Source organism: Chiloscyllium plagiosum, chromosome 9 (assembly GCF_004010195.1).
Source record: "Chiloscyllium plagiosum isolate BGI_BamShark_2017 chromosome 9, ASM401019v2, whole genome shotgun sequence".
NCBI lineage: Eukaryota > Metazoa > Chordata > Chondrichthyes > Orectolobiformes > Hemiscylliidae > Chiloscyllium > Chiloscyllium plagiosum.
The window spans coordinates 2,822,518-2,829,814 of record NC_057718.1 but is presented as its reverse complement, the minus strand read 5'-3'; the positions used below and the strand labels follow the sequence as shown (position 1 = coordinate 2,829,814).

At 43.7% G+C, this 7,297-nt stretch overlaps 1 protein-coding gene across 1 annotated transcript in view; it reads left to right on the top strand.

Moving 5' to 3' along the window:
• LOC122552552 (immunoglobulin superfamily member 2-like) overlaps positions 1–7,297 on the top strand; it is a 1,022,215-nt gene that overhangs the window by 875,384 nt on the left and 139,534 nt on the right. The window lies entirely within an intron of this gene.

Sequence of the window (7,297 nt, the reverse complement as noted above, 5' to 3'; positions counted from 1 at the left end):
CTATGAGGTTGGAGGCGGTGGATGGGAGATCCCCTGAGGTGATGAGGTTATGGATGGTCTGAGAGATGATGGTTTGGTGGTGGGGGATGGGGTCATGGTCAAGGGGGCAGTAGGAGGAGGAATCTGCGAGCTGGCGTTTGGCCTCAGCGGTGTAGAGGTCGGTGCGCCAAACTACGACCGCGCCTCCCTTGTCTGCTGGTTTGATAGTAAGGTTGGGGTTGCAACGGAGTGAGTGGAGGGCTGCGCGTTCCGAGGGTGAGAGGTTGGAGTGGGTGAGAGGGGTGGAGGAGTTCAGGTGGCGGTTAATATCGCGGCGGCAGTTGGCTATGCAGAGGTCAAGGGCAGGTAGGAGGCCAGCACGGGGTGTCCAGGTGGTCCACGGGGTTCCAGCAACACATTTCCATCTCTGATCTCCAGCATCTGCAGACCTCACTTTCTTCCTCAGAAGAGAGCAGCCATTGGTTTATTGTCACTGATTTCTCTTTACTGACACTTTAACTTCTTTACCTCCTGAGAAATGAACTGCAATCAGCTGGGACACTTTGTGTTTCATTGTTTTAGCTGGATGTACAATAAACTGTGTGTAGAAACAGGGTTGAGATGAAGAGTGGAGCTCTATTTGCAATAACTCTGTTCCTCAGTGTTGCTTTGGGTAAGTTTTTGTTTTGGAGAAGTTTAACCTGTTATAAAAGACCCGTCTATGGTTTGTGCTGCTGTGGAGTTTGTGTGAATTCTATAAGTTTGAACATTGAGAATTGGAGGGGAGTATCAAAAGGAGAATTTATCACTGTCTGGGGATTGTTCGGTACAGCTGCTGCAGAGCTCCACAGGTTGGGAACACAGACCAGAAAACAAAGTGTTCCTCCCATCCTTTTCTGTCATTCATTAACTGGGAGAATGGGATTGAGGGATAGACTGCACATTAAGGTGTGTATTATAGGTGGATTGGATTAGTCTGTATGTTCATTGGGTCGTTTTTGGGGTGGATATGAAAGACAACCTCCTGTTTTACAAAGTTGGTGAATTTACAGCTTTGTGATTCAGAGTGAATTTCACCAATGGACCCATGCTGACACTCACATTAATTCTCTATTCTCAAGCTGCTCCCTCACACTCACTGAGAGTGTAGAGTCCCCCTGTGCTCCCACCATTTCCCAGATATTTAATGGACAAACAATACTGTGGATCAAACTGGGGATTTCACCATCTACGGAACAAAGAGAGAGACTAACTGAAGGATATGTGATTTTGACAATTTGGCTGAGATAAGATTGCCTTTTATAAACAATAGCTTCAAATTGAGCCCAGGAAACAGAAAAGAGAAAGCAACGTTTGCTGCACAGAGTGGAATCTCACTGTTCCCAGAATCACAGGAATGTTCTGATGAAGGTGGAAGCCATTGGGCCCATTGTATCAACACCAGCTCTCTGATCACTTTAACTTAGTGCCAATGCTTGTCTTTTCCCCTTCACCCAACACATTGTTTATGTTTAAACAACCATCCAATAACCTGTTAAATGCCACAACTGGACCTTAAGACCAGAGGATATAGCAGCAGAATTAGGCCATTCAGCTCATTGTGTTGGTTCTGCCATTCAGTGAGATCATGGCTGCTCTGATAGTCCCCATCTCTACTTTCCTGCCTTTTCCCCATAACCCTGGACCCCATTCCTGATTAAAAATCTGTCGCTATTAGACTCAAAGTTACTTCAGGACTCAACCTCAACAGCCCTCTGTGGTAAAGAATTCCTCAGATTCACTTCCTCTGAGAGATGGAATTCCTCCTCATCTCCATCTTAAATCACAGACCCATTCCTATGAGCTTTTGCCCTCTGGTCCCAGACACTCCCACAAATTGAAACAACCTCCTCTCCATATTCACTCTGTCAAGGCCCAAAGAAACTGAGATGCTTCAAACCTTCTTTTCATTCTAAACTCCAATCAGGACAAGCCCTTGCCCTTAGATGGAGAAAACAAAATCACGTTAATATATTCAGGAAGTAATAGCAGAATATTTGGAAAATCATAATCTAATCAAGCAGAGTCAGTGTGGCTTCATGAAAGGGAAATTGTATCTGACTAATTTATTTGAGTTTTTTGAGAAAGTCTCACACAGAGTGGAGAGAGTGGAACTAGTAAATGTGTCGTATTTAGACTTCGGGAGGGATTTGGAGAGGTACCTCACAGAAGGTTAATTCATTTCATAAGAGCCCACAGTATTGGAGGCAGCATACTATTGTGGCTAGAGAAATGGTTCATGGGCAGGAAGCAGCGAAAAAGGATAAGGGATTCATTTTCAGGTTGTGAACCGTGACCAGTGGGGTTCCACAGGGATCAGTGCTGGGACCTCATCTGTTTACGATTTATATTAATGACTGGGAGAAAGGTAATCAATGGACGGGAGAAATATTTGAAGAACACAGAAAAAAAGTGAAAACGCAGTTTGTAAGAGAGATACAAGAAGTCTACAGAGATATTGATTGATCATTTAACTTGCAAATGGAGTATAATGTATGAAAAAGTGAAATTGTTCATTTTGGAAGGGAGAACAAAAGTTCAGAATATTATTTCAATGGAGAGAAATTGCAGAAAACTGCAACACAAATGGCCTTGGGTAAACTTATACACAAAGCTCAGGAAGTGACATGTGGCTCAGTGGTTAGCTCTGCTGCCTCACAGCACTAGGGTCCTAGATTTGATTCTAACCTTGGGTGACTGTCTGTGTGGAGTCTGCACATTTTCTGCATGAGTTTCTTTTGGGTGCTCTGGTTTCCTCCCACAGTCCAAAGATGTGCAGGTTAGGTCAATTGGCTATGCTAAATTGCCTGTAGTTTTAGGTGCATTAGTCAGGGATAATTGTACGGGAATAGGTTTGGGTGGGTTGCTCTTCAGAGGGTCGGTGTGAACTTGTTGGGCTGAAGGGCCTGTTTCCACACTGTAGGGAATCTAATCTAATCTAAGACAGGGTTAACAGATAATCAGGAAGGCTAGTGGAATGTTGGTCCTTATTTCAAGGGGGTTGGAGTGTAAGAGTTAGGAAGTCTTACTGCGACTGGACAAGGTGATGGTGGGACCACATCAGGTGTACTGTCAGCAGTTTTGGTTCACCTTATTTAAAGAAAGATTTACTTCATTGAAGGCAGTTCAGAAAAGGTTCACTAGGATGATCCCTGATATGGAGGGATTGTCTTATGAGCAAAGGCTGAACAAGGTGGAACTCTACTCACTTGAGTTTAGAAGAATGAGAGGTGATCTCTTTGAAGTGTACAGGATTCTTAAGAGGCTTGACAGTGTAAATGTGGAGTGGATGTTTCCTTCACGGGAGAGTCTCAGATGAGAGACTGTCTCAGAATTAAAGGGCACCAGTTTAAGACTGAGATGAGGAAGAATGTCTTCTCTGACAGAATTGTGAGCCTTTGAGTTCCTTGCTCCAGAGAGCTGTGGGAGCTTGTGTATGTTTAAGACTGAGATTGTTGGTTCATAACCAGTTTCCAGGGAAGAGCAGGAAAGTGGATGTGAGGAATGTTTCAGCTGAGGACCTCGGGATGTTGGTACAGAAATCTTTGAAGTTTGCATCACTTGTAGACAGGGTGGGAAAAAAAGACATTTCATACTTCGCTTCATTGTTTCGTCCTTTGATTATAGGAGTTGGGACAACAGTGATGTGAGGTTGTACAGGTTATTGGTGAGGCCTCTTCTGGAATACAGTTCTGGTCACCCAGTTCTCGAAGTATATTGTTAAACTGAAGATGTTTTTGAAGTGATTCACCAGGATGTTGATGCCTATGGAAGGTTGTGTTACAAAGAAAGTCTGGATAAGCTGGGATTTTTCTCACTGGAGTATAATAGGTTGGGAGGCCACCAGATAGAAGGGTATAAAATAAAGAGACCTATTGAAAGAGTTAATGGATGTCGTTTTTTCCTTAGGGTGAGGGATCTCTAGACTAGGGAGCCCATTTTTAAGGTAAAAGGAGAGAGATTTAAAAAGATATGACAGACAATTTTTTTACACAGAGGGAATTTCGAGGGTGGAATGAATGACCTGAGGAAGAGCTGGATGTAGGTACAATAGCAATGTTTAAAAAACATTTGGATAAGTATTTGAATAGGAAAGGCTTGGAGGGACATTGGCAGCAGCAGGCATGTGTGACTAGTTTAGTTTGGGATTACATCGCCGTGGACAGTTTGGACCAAAGGGTATGATTCTGTGCTGTATGATGCTGTGGCTCTATTACTCCACTGAAGGGTGGAAAATCAATAATATTGAACTTGTTCCACTAAAACATCTTCACGACCTCACAAACTGTGAACCAGTTTGAAGTTCAGTATCTGTGACAGAACCGAATCCTGAGTCTGTTTCAAGCCAGGAATTTTCCAAAGATGAATGTGCTGAATGCCAGTTCATGTTTGTGTGATGGAGTTAATGGAAGGAAGGATGTTGATGGTCAGGACATGGAGAGTATTTCCTGTTCATTTTCACATTGTACTTTGTAATCTTTAAATCTTCGAATCTTGGATGCCTGAGCACTCGACACAATATCTGATGGAAACAAGGACAGAGTGCAATCTTCTCTCTGTTGCTGCTGTGTGTAGCCCCTCCTGCCAGGTGATCTGTTGCTGTAGTGCCACACTCATCTGACTTATACCAGCCTCACCCATCCATTGTAGCTCAACTGAAACCGTTCTGTGACACTCGCCTTGTCCAGCAGAACGTCAGCTTTGAGACAAGATCCAGAAATAGATTTGACAGCCACAGCTTCTTAACCTTTGTGCAAGAGACCAACTGAACTACCCCCTCACACTCACTGGGAGTGTAGAGTGTCCCTCAGTGCTCCTACCATTTCCCAGCTGTTCCAAGGACACACAATAATGTGGAATAAACTGGGGATTACACCATCTACAGAACAAAGAGGGGGATCGCCAGCACAAAATGTGGTTTTGACAATTTGCCTGATATTGAGGTTACCTTTTTTTGAACACCAGCTGCAAACTGAGCACAGGAAACAGAATAAGGGAAGCCACATTTGCTGCACAGAGTGGAATCTCACTGTTCCCACCATCACAAAAGGTTCTGATGAAGAAAGAAGCCATTGGGTCCATTGTTTCAGCACTGGCTCTCTCAGCACTTTAACTTTTACCAGAGAAAATGGGTGAGATAATAAACAAATATTTAACGTAAGTATTTAATGTGGAGAAGAACTTGGGTAAATAATTGATAATATCTTGAAAAGTGTCCAACTTAAAGAAGAGGAGGTGCTGGATGTCTCAAAATGCAGAATGCTGGATAAATCCCTTGGATCTGATCAGGTATACCCAAGAACTTTGTGGGAAGCAAAGGAAGTGTTTGCTGGACCCAAACCAAGGGTCTTCGGATGCAGTGCTCTGTTTCTTGAAAGTGGAATGGCAATTAGATAAGATAGTGAAGAAGGCAGATGGTACACTTGTCTTTATTGGTCAGTGCATTGAGTATGTGATAACATACTCATCTCTCTGCTTCTTAAACCAAACACCCAGAAAAGCTCATCATACCTTGTAGTCTGTTAAAGTATGAGTGACAGAGAATTCCCAAATTCTACTATTTAAAGAAAAAAATATCAATTTATTCTTTAACTCTAAAAGTGAACACTAAACAACAATTATTTACAACTCTAAGCCTCCTTTCTCTTTAAGATTTGTCATCAACTTCTGACTCTAAAACAATGTACTGGCCCATTAAAAGCCCCTATTAAAATTACATTGACTTAATTTTTGAAACCACCCAGCAGCTGTTGCCATTGATGTCGGCCTTCTATAAGCTGAAGATCTCCCTGGGGCATCTTCAGTCTTTTGTTGTAAAGATGTTTCATATGAGAAAGGTACCTCCGATAAAGGTACCTTGGAAAAGACATTCGGTACAAAAGATAAAATACTGCAGATGATGGAAACCTGGAGCAAACACAGAGAATGTTAGAGGAACTCAGTAGGTCTGGCTGTATGAACGAAAGAGAAAGAACATTTAAGGCTAATCTGAATCTCCTGAACAACTCTATGTTAACCTGCAATTGGGCCATTATTTTGTTCTGAATACTCTGTGCGTTCAAGTAGAGTCATGAATATTATTTCCCCTGGTGACCCTATTCACTGCTGTTTTTCTGTGTTTGTATCCTCTGTCTGTTCCTGTCCCATTCTGGGTATTGTTGTCTCCTGTCTGCTGTCTCCCCTTGCTTTGTCAGACCCCAGACAATTTCTACCAAACCCTGTCCCTTTTCTAATTAGTTTATAGCTCTCTCTGTATATTAGTTATTTGATTCACCAGAACACTGGTCCCAGCACGATTCAAGTGAAGCCTGTCCCTTTTACCCAGTACTGGTACTGGTGCCCCACAAATCAAAACCCATTCCATCCAGACCAGACTCTGAGTCACATATAGAACTGCTTGACGGTATTTGCCCAGTGCCAGATTGCGTGTGGCCCTGGCAGTAATCCAGAGATTAGATTAGATTCCCTACAGTGTGAAAACAGGCCCTTCGTCCCAACCAGTCCACACCGACCCTCCGAAGAGTAGCCCACCCAGAACCACTTCCCTCTGACTAATGCACCTATTACTATGGGCAATTTAGCTTGGCCAATTCACCTGACCTGCACATCTTTGGATTGTGGGAGGAAACCGGAGCACCCAGAGGAAACCCACATCGACACGGGGAGAATGTGCAAACTCCACACAGACAGTCACCCAAGACTAGAATAGAACCTGGGACCCTGGTGCTGTGCAGAGCCTCACAGCACCAGTGCTAACCACTGAGCCACCGTGCCACCCTTGGAGATTCTGTGTTATAATTTAGTTCTGAATTGTTTAAAGTCTTTCAGTAAAGCTTCCTTTCTTGTGCTCCCAGTGTCATTGGTCCCAAGTTCTTCTCCAGCCCTGAAGAGATATCCTTTTCCCTGGCACTTGGAAGGCAGCAAATCTTTTAGGAATCACGCTCATGTCTATAGGGAGCATAATCTACCCCCATCATTATACTGTCCCCTCCCACAATGGCATTGCTATTTCTCATCCCCACTTGAATCACTCCCTGTCCCAAGGTATCATGTTCAGTTTGCTCATTCTCCCGGCAGACTGCACTCTTGCCCACACAACTTGCAGGAACCTGATAACTGCTGGATAATTGCAGCAGCTCAACTTTATTGTGATGCTGTGAAACAGCCAGGTTGTACAGTGTGTCATTCCTGTTCACCCATCAGCTCCTCCCCACCCCCTTCATCACTGACCCATCAGCCCCACCCCACCCCTGTCATCACTCACTCATCATCCCCGCCC